This window comes from Zingiber officinale, chromosome 9A, assembly GCF_018446385.1.
Source record: "Zingiber officinale cultivar Zhangliang chromosome 9A, Zo_v1.1, whole genome shotgun sequence".
NCBI lineage: Eukaryota > Viridiplantae > Streptophyta > Magnoliopsida > Zingiberales > Zingiberaceae > Zingiber > Zingiber officinale.
In genome coordinates, this window is record NC_056002.1 from 103,285,503 (window position 1) to 103,299,649 (window position 14,147).

Genomic DNA, 14,147 nt, shown 5'->3' on the forward strand with positions numbered 1-14,147 from the left:
TGGAGCTTAGAGGCGTCTCGGGTGCAAAGGAGTTGAAGTCTGCACGGCAGAGCTAGAGGCACCTCGGACTGAGCTGAAGGCGCCTTGGACCGTAGATTGGAGACGCCTTAGACTGGCATGGAGGCGCCTTCGAGTGGATCAGAGGAGAAGCTGGCATGCAGGTACAAAAGGAATAAGCTAAGCCTCGGATGAACAGTGTCCAAGGCGTCTCCATGGAGCTTAGAGGCGTCTCGGGTGCAAAGGAGCTGAAGTCTGCACGGCAGAGCTAGAGGCACCTCGGACTGAGCTGGAGGCGCCTTGGACCGTAGATTGGAGATGCCTTAGACTGGCATGGAGGTGCCTTCGAGTGGACCAGAGGAGAAGTTGTCAGCGTTGATCCACGCGGCTGACTCGGCTCATTGGAGGCACCCTCAAGGAGCTTTGAAGCGCCTCTAATAGTGCATAAAAGGGGGTTCGAGCAGCACCTTTGAATTAACACATTCCAAGCTACTCTTGTGCAATAAGCTGCTCTAGAAACGTTCCGACAAAGCTACGACTTGACATCGACGACCCGGAGCTCCGAATCTTCAGTTTTTCTATTGTCATTGGTAAATCTAAGTTGTTTTTAATTGTACTTAACTATGTTGAGTCCAAATCAAACCTAGCTAACATATTCACAAAGTCCTTACCTGACCTTGAGTTCAATGCACTTAGAAGACAAATAGGAATGTGCTATGTAGAATAGACCTTATGTTCCTTATCCTTAATCAGCTTGGTTCTTGTATCCTTTAAAATTTTAGGAAAAATAATGTCTTCAAAATCCTGATTTTACTAGACTTTCAAAAATTTGGACTTAGCCTAGGCACTTACCTTTAGATGTCATGTTCCCCTAGATTCAGCCAGAGCATCTCACAAGCACACTAGGCTTACCTTATTTGTGGTTGAAGAACTTAGAACGGTGTGAGATGCATAGGGTACAAACTAGGCTTCAGAGTGCTTATTTCTGTGCATCACAGTAAGTCTAGGCGTTAAACACCAAAATTTACATTAATCAAATTAAGTCATCCAGACCTAATCAAATCTAACTGGATCAATTGACTTAACTTGACTAACCAAGTGAAAGTTGTTTCCCTCTAGGCAATCAACTAGTAGCTAACTGGTTAGACATGTGGTCATGAAAATTAAATGCTTAATTTTAATATTTTTAAGTTACTCATGCTTGGACTTTAGAGCTTAACAAATTTTTCTAAGAGTGTAAATGACCTTAGTTAAGATTTTCTAAATCTAGTTAAGTGGCATTCAAAAGATTCTTCAAATTTGACTAAGTGTTTGAAAGTTATTCTTAAATTATAACTAAGTAATTTCTTGCTTCTTTTAAAATTAAGTATTTTCTCAAATTTTTTTTTTAAAAATTTAACTAAATATTATTCAAAAATCATTTCAAAATTAACAAAAATTCTTTAAAAGCTTTAAAAATCAACGAAATGATTTTCAACAAAGCCTTTACAAGCCTACTCCTTTTTAAACCATCACTTAGCTAAAAGCCTTACAAGAAAACTTCTTCTAAAAAGCTAAGTATTTTTTCAAAGGATGTTAAAATTCAATTAGGGACTATTTTCAAAACTAGCTAAGGTCACTTGTTACTCTTTCTTATTACTCCCTTGTTTATTTTGATATATGGCAAAGGGGGAGAGTAGGAAAATTCAAAATAATTCAAAAAGCAAAATTTAAAATTTAAACTAAGAAGAGCTTTTATTAAGGAGGAGTCTTACATCGTTAAAAGTTTAAGTATGTTTTAGCTTAAGTTATGCTTACATTTAAATTTATTTACTTAAGCGTGCTTATGTTTCTTACTTAAACTTTGAAGATCATTTATGCATCTATCCTACTTAACTTTGAATTTTTGTTATCGTAATAAAAAAGGGGGAGATTGTTGGTGCAGGAAGCATCTGACGATCAAACCTAGGTTTTGATAATGGCAAAGGGATTCAAAGTTAAGATTCTTTGTAATCTAACATGTCTGATGAAGATTGCAGGAAAAGTCCTAAGGGTTCTTAGGCAAAAGTCCTAACTACGGTTAGGCAAGGTAAAAACCCTAGGTCCTAGGAGGTGGTAACCCTAGGTGGAGGAAACCGCTAGGGGGTGGTAACCCTAGGTGGAGGAAAATCCTAAAGGGGGAGGGGGGGAGTAACCTTAGGTCCTAGGGGGTGGTAACCCTAGGTGGAGAAAAGTCCTAGGGGGTGGTAACCCTAGGCAGAAAGTCCAGTCGATCTGGAGGACCGGACTGGCACTAGGTAATCTCTCCTGAGGGGAGTAGGTGAGAACGCGTTCCCCGCAGAGGGAACATTAGGCGTCGGGTTGACCTAGGGTCTCCGGTCGAAGATCCGAAGTCAGACCCGGACAGTCCAATGACTGTCACACTCTATATTCATACTTTTATTTATGTGCTAACATTGTCTTGCAGGGTATATTGTTGTTTTGGGACTAACATGTCTTGTAGGTACAAAATGAATAAGCTAAGCCTCGGATGAATAGTGTTCAAGGCACCTCCATGGAGCTTGGAGGTGCCTCGGGTGCAAAGGAGCTGAAGTCTGTGCGGCAGAGCTAGAGGCACCTCGGACTAAGCTGGAGGCGCCTTGGACTGGCATGGAGGTGCCTTCGAGTGGATCAGAGGAGAAGTTGTCAGCACTGATCCACGCGGCTGACTCAGCTCGTTTGAGGCGCTCTTAAGGAGCTTTGAGGCGCCTCCAACAGTGCATAAAAGGGGGTTCGAGCAGCACCTTTGAATTAACACATTCCAAGCTACTCTTGTGCAACAAGCTGCTCTAGAAACATTCCGACAAAGCTGCAACTTGACACCGACGACCCGGAGCTTCGAATCTTCAGTTTTTCTATTGTCGTTGGTAAATCTAAGTTGTTTTTAATTGTATTTACAGTTGTAACATTTTCACGAGATTATAAGTGTTGCCTGACGTAAACGCTCAACGAGCGTAGGCTTTGGAGTAGGAGTCGGCACAGGCTCTGAATCAAGTAAACAGCTTGTGTTCGTGTGTTGTTCTTTTTCTATTTCTGCTGCATCTACTCGAACGTTTTCTGATTATGAAATCGATAGTGAAAGCCACGAGCACTATTCACCCCCCCCCCCCACTATCGTATCTCGATCCAACACTATAAGCCTAGCTTTTATATGAACATCTATTTTGAAATATTTTGAAATGAGAATCACTTTGGTCAAATGTCTGCATTTTATATTTATATATATGTCAATGTAGTTGTCCATTTAATTTATATTGTAGATAACATGGTGTGTGGTGCTACACAGAAGATCATGTTATCGGTTCCTTATAAATTATAAATAGTAGCTCACAACCAAGATGGATTGGGACAAACCATTGGAATGGTTGTAGTGTAATTTGGTATTAGTCTGTCTTGGCTATAAATTACACTAGTATACTATGTGTGTATTGAGCAGGACCGTTTGAGGTTGTTCGATTTGTATTGACTACATAAATGAACAGAACCTCTGTTATTATGGATGTACATCCTCTTAGTCCCGATATAATAACAAGCACGTATACTTAGTATTTATTTCTTTAACTTATCAATGGGTGAGATTTATTCGTTAAATCAATAGGCCCGATGAGTTGGGAGATAGTATTATTTATATGGTATGTTGTTGATTATAGAAGGAATCCATGTCCTAATTATTTAGGTTGATGATGTCTCCTTGAGGAGCTCATAAGATTATCATGTAAACCTTGCAGGTGGACTTAGTCTGGCATGATAATAAAGTTAAGTGGTACTACTCTTGGGATCAGATGTTAATTAATTGGGTTGTTAGTAACTCAATTAATTAACGGACATACGATATCTTAAACACAGAGAGATTAACGCACTCATGATAAGAATGAGCTCATATTGTAATATGGGATTGATGTGGTAGTTCAATAATAACCCTTTAGTGGTATGAGTTATTATTGATGGATTTGGGTTGGGTGTTAGGGTCGAACACAGGAAGTCCAAACCCATCAGGAGGCCTAAACCAATTCCTCCTTTAGGTCCTTGTTGTAGCCTCTATATAAAGTCTCGCATCCACTCATCCATAACTGAGTTTGGTTTAACTTGGTTTGATTTAATTAGGTTTGGTTTAACTTGGTTTGGTTTAACTTGGTTTTGGTTTGATTTTCTCCATCCTCTTAGGGTCGGCGGCAAGGTTATAGAAAGGGAGATTTTTTCTAAACAGAATTATATTATTTTTCTTTCTTTGTAACCGACGACAAAGGTTATAAAAGGAGTAGGTGGTGCCCCCTAAAACCTAATTTTCCCACAAGCCTCCTCTTCTCCTTACCTAGGGCCGGTGGCATCCCACCTCTTCCTTGGTGGTCGGCGCCCCCCCCCCCCCCCCCTCCTTAGTGGTCGGCGCCCCCTCCTCCTTGGTGACCGGTGCCCCTCCTCCTTAGTGGTCGGTGGATTGGAGAAGAAAAAGAAGAAGAGAAGGAAGAAGATTAGAAGGTGCCCCATCCTAGAGCCTCCTTTGGACAAACGAGAGGAAGGATAATTTTTGTCCTGGTAGATCGTTGCCCACACGACGTCCAAGAAGAGGAGAAGAATATGACAGAAGATCAAGAGGTCTTTAGCTACAAAGGAAAGGTACAACTAGTTCTTTAATTCCGCTGCATAATTAGTTTTGTTTTCTTTGTATCGATTTTGAATATCAACACAAGAGGCCAACGATCTTGTACTTCGATGAAGGTGTGCTTTGATCATTCAAGAACTTACTTGATTGACCAAACACATGTTTGATTAACAATGTGGGTTGTTAGAAAAAGTTCTATTCTTGTACAATTTTTGTACAGAAAAATTTAAATAGAACGAAATTCCAGCGCCTTCAACTACTTCCTACATCGTAGATCTGGAGATCTACTCCATTGCAAAGGAAATACAATCAAGAGATAAGAAGTAAAGAAATCTACAACTTAAAATATAAAGAGAAGAGAAGAGAAAGCTTATCCATGTAGCATCGATTTTATTGGATACAATCCTTGCTCCAGAGGTGGACAGATTGATAAAGATAAAGCTTCTAGAGTTCCCTCAAGGGGGAAGAACCCTTCTCCAAAGAATGGGGTGGAGCCCCAAGCTAAAGATGAGTGAAAAGGAGAGAAAACCCCTTTTATAGCAAGGGGCACACGATCCCTCATGTTTTCTTCCACGGTCGTGCCTTTTGGCATGACCTGGGTCTGCTCAGCCACGGCTGGAGAGGCACAGCCACAGTCCTCCTCTTTTCTGCATAGCTAGAACGGTCATGTGAAACCATACGACCTGCCCTTGCTTGTGCTCTAAACGAAGGACATGGCTGTGTGAATCCACATAGCCTGTCCTTGTTAGCAACTAGTGGGAGGTACGGTTGTGCCTTATGGCATGGCCCCCTGGCTTTTCCTCTAGTGGGAGAGCATGATTGTGCCTCAAGGCATGACCATCCTTGGCTTTGCCATGGGAGAGGGCACACGGTCGTGCCTTTTGGCATGACCAAGTTTTGGTCTTCTCTATATTCGCTCCAATGTGCATCTTTTGCTCCATTTTCGTTCTAATTTGCATCCTATCAATAAAAATAAGCAAAGAGTAGATCTCTGAATAAAATGAGTGGAAATATGACATTATAATAAAATAGGATACAATAAACATAGATTATATTCATGAAATACAAGTAGATGTATGTTAAAGTATGCTTAAAAACCTATATAATCTACGTACATCAGGGGACTGTTGATTAAGTACTAGTTGAGTTCACACTATGAATTATCTAGACAATCGGAAGTTAGTTGGAGGCTTAAAAGATAGAGGTTGAGAGAGGGAGAGTGTAGGATCGGTGCGGTCGAGAGCGGGGGGTGAATCTCAACTTGTCACTTTCTTTTTGTTCGTTGTATGTTTGTTCTATCAGAGTTGTTAGTATACAGTGGAATATAATAAACAGAACAAAAAGACAAGCAGGATTTACTTGGTTCCCAACCCCCCAAGGTCAGTATGTCCATGACCTACGCACTCAAGCGTGAGTCCACTAGTGGTCTCCGTTTTGGAGGTGGAGAAACTCGTCTTACAATTTATCAAGTACAAGCATAAAAGATTAGTAAAATAAATATAGCTTGTAATAAAAATACAAACAAACACTTTCCTGAGTCAATTCTGAAGTCCTAAGTGCAGTGCACCCTTCCTAGAGCTTCCCTGGTCATAGATATTTGCATCGTAGCTTTCCTTTTGAGTACACGGAGTATGAGTAGTTGAAGAATAGATATCTTGAACATAGAGCCTTCATCTCCTTTTATAGAGTTGTATTAGATCCTTATCTGGATCAACTCTTATCTAGATGAAGTCATATTTGGATGAAGCATATCTGGATAAAGTCCTATCTGGATTAAGCCTATCACATCATCTGGCTTATCCTTATCCTTATTTAAATCATAAAAATGAACCAGATCTTTTACTACATCATCTTATTTATCAACATCTCACAACTCAGCAATTTGGATCAAACCCAGTTGGTCTACCAAACCGTTGGTTTGGTCTATTGAACTGATTTAGATCTTGTTTGACTTAAGTCAAGTCTGGTTCACCCATTTGTGTTTGTCTTCTCTCTATTTTGCTTCCAGCTCTAGATTCCTGTAAAACAACCATACAAAATACAAACAAGCAACCTAGCCTATATCTATAAGTCTACCTGACCCACTAGGCTTACCTTTTACTTAGAGGTCCCTCCTCTAAGTCTGCCACCTAAGGGTTAATCCCTAAGAATCAAGTCACACTCCTGTAAGTTTACCTGACCTACTAGACTTAGCTTTTGCTTAAAGGTCCCTCTTCTAAGTCTACCACCTAAGGGTCAATCCATTAGAATCAAGCCGCACTCCTGTAAGTCTACCTGGCCTACTAGACTTCATGCTTGGACTGTATCTAAGACTTTACCATTACCTAGGGTCCTCTAGGATTTCTACTGCCTAGCTTCACTCACCAAAACTTTCACCACTTAGGGTTACCTCCTCCTAGGATTTTCACTGCCTAGCTTCAGTCACTAAGACTTCCACCACCTAGGGTTACCTCCTCTAGGATTTCCATTGCCTAGCTTCATTCACCAAGACTTCCACCACCTAGGGTTACCTCCCTCTAGGATTCCAATTATTTAGCTTCACTCACCAGGATCCCCCCTACCTAACCTCCAATTAGGACTTTTCATTGCTAGTCATCTAGTCCTGACTAGGTTTCTATCTTCTAAACATAAAGTTCTATTTGAATCAACCTTTGGTCATTGCTAGGCTCTCACTTGGCTGCTAGGATTCATAAACTCTAGTACTTAAGCCTGGAGGTCTAGAGTTCGAATCCTGGGAAAGGCAAAAATCCACTGCTAGGGGTGGAAAGTCCTAGTGAGTAACGACACGGCCAAAGGGTCGTTGGTCAACGACATTAGAGGTCGCCAAATGGGCCGACGATATAAGGGGCCGCCAGTGGGCCGCCGCAAGGGCTGCCCAAGAGGCCAAAGGGCCGGGTCGTTACAATAAAAAGACGCCTTTTTATTGTAACGACCCTGCCCTTTGGCCTCTTGGGCGGCCCTTGCGGCGGCCCACTGGCGGCCCCTTATGTCGTCAGCCCATTTGGCGATCTCTAATGTCGTCGGCCGACGACCGTTGGCCATGCCGTTACTCACTAGGACTTTCCACCCCTGGCAGTGGATTTTTGCCTCCCCCAGGATTCGAACTCTAAACCTCCAGGCTTAAGTATTAGAGTCATATCATTTTTATTGAGCTTCTAACATCATTTCTCATAGATGAATCATGTTAAAAAAAAATAGCTGCTCTCAATATAGTGTATCACAATGTTATTTGACGGCATGGATACATTCAAGAGACCAGCTCGAGCGCATAGTAACTAATTCCATGTAAAATTAAGGTCGTTTGATTCATTAGCTAGTTTTGGTCAAAATTGGCTGATGGACCTTAGCAACTCTAAAAATCATAAATTTCATATCTTAAGTAAGAGAGATCAAGGATCTCAAATATGGTGTGTTTGAGAGATCACTATTGTTGTATCCATTATATTTAGCTTCTAACATCATTTGTTAATCAATCGAATATATTTGTTATTCAGTCGACTGATATAGTAATCAGTCGAATCAATGTTGCTATCAGTAGAATTGATTTGTCTTTGTTAACTTCAGAAATTGAAATAGTCTACTGATTTATCAAATCAATCGAATCAATTCATCTCTGTTTACTTTAGAAATTGAACCAATCGATTGATATTATCTATGTTCCCTTCCTAATAACATCCCAGTCGAATTGATATATTGATGGAATTAATTCTATGACCAATTTGACTGAACAACATATCAGTCGACTGATTTAAATTGTTCTTTAATGTAGAGATATAAATTTTTGTGTTGTGTTGTTGTAAATTGATGTGTTGTTGTATTCTAAATTATTTTTGTATTGGCATTTTCACATTCAGAAGACCAGCCCGAGCTCATAAGAACTGATCTCATGTCAATTTGATATCGTTTGGTCCATCAGTCGATTTTGGTCAAAACTGGCTAATGGACTTTAACAACTCTAAAAATCATAAATTTTATATCTTAAGAAATATGAGGGATCAAGAATATCAAATATGGTGTGTTTAAGGGGATATCAGTGTATCATTTATATTGAGCTTACGACATCATTTATCGTGTTTGAATCATATTCAAAAAATCGCCGCTCTCAATACAATGTATATAATGATATTAGAGGGCATTTTCACATTTAGGAGACTAGCCCAAACACATAGGACTTGGCCTCATGTTGATCTAATGTCATTTAGTCCATTGGCCAGTTTTAGTCAAAATCGATTGATGGACTTCAGTTACCCTAAAAATAAAAAGTTTAACATCATCCGAAAGAGAGAAACTCAAGAATATCAAATATGGTGTGATTCAGTGATCATCATCTAAGTTCCACTTATATTGAGCTTATGACATCATTTATCATGCTCAAATCATGTTCAAAAAATTACTGCTCTCAATATGATGTATCATAATGATGTTAGAGGACATTTTCACATTCAGGAGACCAACCTGAACACATAGTACTTGGATACATGTCGATCTAATGTCATTTGTTCCATTAACCGATTCTGGTTAAAATCGGCTGATGGACTTCAACTACCCTAAAAATAAAAAGTTTAACATCATTAGAAAGAGAGAAGCTCAAGAATCTCAAATATAGTGTGATTCAGTGATCATCATCTAAGTTCCACTTATATTAAGTTTACGACGTCATTTATCATGTCTGAATCATGTTCAAAAAATTATTACTCTCAATATGATGTATCGTAATGATGTTAGAGGGAATTTTTACATTTAGGAGACCAACGCGAACACATAGGACTTGGCCACATGTTCATCCGATGTCATTTGGTCCATTAGCCAATCTTGGTCAAAATCGGCTTATGGACTTCAGCTACCCTAAAAATAAAAAGTTTAACATTATCAGAAAGAGAGAAGCTCAAGGATCTCAAATATAGTGTGGTTTAGTGATCATCATCTAAGTTTCATTTATATTGATCTTACAACATCATTTATCATGCCCGAATTATGTTAAAAAATCACTGCTCTCAATATGATATATCGAAATAATGTTAGAGGGCATTTTTGTTAGTGCAATTTGCACTAACGGTCTAACTCAGGTTTGATGAATGACAAGTGGGTTAAGTTAAGTGTTTTGTGATATAATGCATTTACTGAGCGTGCAGAGATTGATTGGTTTAGGGGACCTGACACCATAATAAAACCCAACTAAGTCTGAGGACCTGATAGTTGGTGTAAAGCCCAGATAGGTCAAAGGGCCAACCTGATATCTGGCGAGAAGTCTGGCTGGGTCCTCGGGGCCTGACAGCTGGCCGAAGTTTAGTTGGGTCTGCAGATCTAACAATTGGCGAGAAGACCTGGTAGATCGAGAGACTAGTCAATAGACTGTAAGTTGATAAGTGAAGGTAAGTTACTGGAAGAGAGAGTTCTGGTAAGGACGGGTCCAAGTTTGGACTTTAGGCGCTGGTCCAGTTTAGGTTCATTTTGGATCCCTAAACTGAGACCTTAACTAATTTCTGGTCCTAGAAAGACAGGAACTAATTATTACTGCTTATTATTATTATGCTAACTTTGTTTTATAGATTAGATATTTTAGTATTGGACTAACATATTTTGCAGGGCAAAAAGAGCACAAAGTGCCTCGAGTGAACAATACTCAAGAAGCCTTCGGGAGCTTTGAAGGTGACTTGAGTTATGTTCATGGAAGGCACATTTAAAGACTTGGAAGGCATCTTTCATCAAATAAAATCATACTTCATCGATGATAAGGAGCAGTGTGTGTCGGGATAAAATTTTGCCTATGGAAGATGCCTTCAGTGCTATGGAAGGCGCCGTCCACACTCCATAAAAGAGCATCTTGACTAGCCCTTCAACACACCTAATTTACGAGCTTCTATACATCTATTTGGCATTCCGATTACTCCTACTTCTTGCTGCTACTTCAAAGAAGTCTTTCTGCCACCGAGCTACTTTTCTGAGTCATCCGATCATCTCCGACAGACCGACATCAACACATAAGCACGCACTAAATTGTTGGTAACTTTAATAGTGTTGTAATTTTCATACTACTATTTTAAAAGAGAAGTGTAGGCTGTTACACTATCCCTATCCTTAAATTTGATTACCTATTTCAGTGATTTCAGAAGCGTATTTAGTGGATTATCCATCGATAGGTCCGCAAGATCTGGGTCTTGGAGTAGGAGTCACCGAAGGCTCCAAACAAAGTAAAACCGATCAAGTTTTTTTGTGTTCTTTTCAGTTTAAACTTTCCGCTATGATTTTACTTTAAATTTGTAAAATAACTCTATTTTTCAAAAACATGTGATTCACCCCACCCCCTCTCATGTACTCATGATCCAACAATTTTTACATTTAGGAGACCAGCCCGAACATATAGGACATGGCCCCATATAGATCCGATGTCGTTTGGTCCATCAACCCATTTTGGTCGAAACCAACCGATGGACTTTAGCTACCCTAAAAATAAAATGTTTAACATCATCAGAAAGAAAGAGGCTTAAGGATCTCAAATATGATGTGATTCAGTGAGCATCATCTAAGTTTCATTTATATTGAGTTATGATGTCATTTATCATGCTTGAATCGTATTCAAAAAATCACTTCTCTTAATACAATATATCATAATGATGTTAGAGGGCATTTTCACATTCAGTAGACCAACTTGAACACATAGGACTTAGCCCCATATCAATCTGATATTGTTTGGTCCATCAGCCGGTATTGGTTAAAATCGGCTAATGGACTTCAGCTACCCTAAAAATAAAAAAATTAACATCATAAGAAAGAGAGAAGCTCAAGGATCTCAAATCATTGCTCTCAATACAATGTATCTTAATAATGTTAGAGGACATTTCGTATTCAGGAGAAAAGCCCAAACACTCATGCAAGCATAACATATAAGATGGGGCACTCCCCCATATAACATACATAGAAAATAATATAAAAGATGTGGCACCCCCCCCCCCCCCAATCCCTAAAAGATTAACATAAAGTATAATAGTAATATAAAAATGTGCCTCACAAGGCATAATCTGAATAAGTCAACATACAAGTACTAGGCGAACCCATATTAATACATAAATCATAACATGTGACACCTTTTCTAAGTCCATAGGTGGATGCTCGACAGCATCAGTTGCATCGTCAGTAAGAGGAGGTGATGGAGGAGGATGACCTAACACCCATGAGCGCACTAGGTCATGCAATGAAGTTATGCTCGTCTGAAGATCAATTTGTCCGCGTCTAATATCCCCAAGCTCCGTACACACCACAGTCATATCACGTTCATGATCCATGTAAAACTCATCAAATAACATATCAATGGACTCAAAAGCTGCCTCCCAACAATCATCTCGATCCTCCAAGGAGTGATGATCATCTGTGGCCACTGGGGCTGCCGTTGGAACTGGCAACTGTGGTGTGCGCTCCTCGACCTCACCACAAAGCTTGTTGGCATGATAATCATGGTATGGTTCCCACACCATAGTCCTGTCTCCCTCCTTTATCCCATCCGAGGAAAAGTTGCATAGGCTAATCCCATCGTACTCAGTCAAAGGTTTGATGTTTGCCTTACCCCTAGCAACATCAATGCCTTGGATGCAAGCCATGCTGTAATGAGGTGTGGGAAAGGCATGTGGATCTTTTTCTGGATGGGTTTTGTGTAATACATAATGCAATGAAATATGTTCAGACCCACATCTACATCTAACCTATGATGAAATGCAATCAACAAGAATAGATGACTCAATTTAACAAAGGTTAGAGCACGAGTGACTATTGACAATATGCACTTGACAATGACTTTATAAAGGGCATTGTCGAGAGCTGATAGGCTTTGAGTAGAGAAAATTTTCTTGTTTAAAGGTCTAGACTGATGGTAAAAGTGCTCAAACATGACATTTATGGTCAAATGACCAAAAGGGCTTGGAAGAGGTTCTCTATAGGTAGGATAGAACATAAATTTGTTGTCGGTCAGACGACAACCTAAGAATGACCTCCAAATGTTTGATGTAAAGTCAAGATCATGTTTGCCTACACAAGTTCGATACATTGGACCATCACTAACAAAATGTATGTTATCATAGAATTTGGCCACTAGGTCTAGATGGATAGGAGTATTGCAAAACATAAATTTTTCTAATTTATAATGGGTGATAATTTCTAAGATATCAGGACACTTGCCACGAAAGAACTCTATATGTAGATATCGGGCATGAATGATTTTGAATGAGCGAAGTCGATCATTAGGACTCTTTCCCTTAGAGGAAGTCCTAGAGGGACCTTCACCAGCTTCAATCTGCCTACATTTGGGTCTACATGGATGCATTAATAATGGGACTAGTAACAATGATATGAATCTTAATGTAATAGAAGTTAACCATGGCCAAGAAAATTACTTAGGAGCCATATATGCCGATGGATTATGATGATGAAGTGGGTACTATTGGATTAGGAGACATGGGAGCACAAGGCGTCGATAAAGAGAAGAACCAGCACCATGTAGTAAGGAATAGTAGGTTTAAGGTTTAGGGTAGGTAATGAGAAGAACCAGTAGAGATTCCTACCGTAGGTCGCAGAAGCACTAGGTGTAGGAGGGAAGAGATGCACCAGCACTAGTCGTCAGAGAAGGTTGAAAGCATTTAGGGTTTGAAGAGAGAAGAAATTGGGAGTTAGAGTAAGTAGTCGAATGGATTTTGAAATACACGGGTTGCCTTTAAAAACTCATCTAACACTAATTGATATTTAAATCAGTCGATTGATATTTATATCAGTCAAATTGATTCCTTAATCAATTTGACTGATATGAGAAATCATTCAACTGGTTCAATTTTTGAATTTAATAGAGACGAATTGATTCAACTAATATGAGTAATCAATTAACTATTTCAACTTCTGAAATAAATAGAGACTAATCGATTCAACTTATTTGATATATTAGTCGACTAGTTCAGTTTTTAAAGTAAATAGAGACAAATAAATTTGACGGATATGATACATTAGGTGACTGATTTAATTTCTGAAGTAAATAGAGAAGAATCGCTTCGACTGATATTAGAAATCAGTAGACTGGTTCATTTTCTGAATTTAACATAGATGAACAATTCGATTAATATAGGAAATCAGTCGACTATTTCAGTTTTTGAAGTAAATAGAGACTAATCGATTTGACTAATTTGATATATTAGTTGACTGGTTCAATTTTTGAATCAAACATAGATGAATCGATCAGACCGATAACACCATCGATTTAACTGAAATCTATATCAATCGACTAATAAATATATCAATCGACTGAATGACAAATAGATTCTATTGATTAACAAATGATGTCGGAAGCTAAATATACATGATGAGACGATTATTATCACTCAAGCACACCATATTTGAGATTCTTGATCCCTCCTCTTGTTAAGATATGAAATTTATGATTTTTAGAGTTTCTAAAGTTTATCAGTTGATTTTGGTCAAAATTTGCTGATAGACCAAACAATATCGGATCGACATGGGGCTAAGTCATATGTATTTAGGCTTATCTCCTGAATGT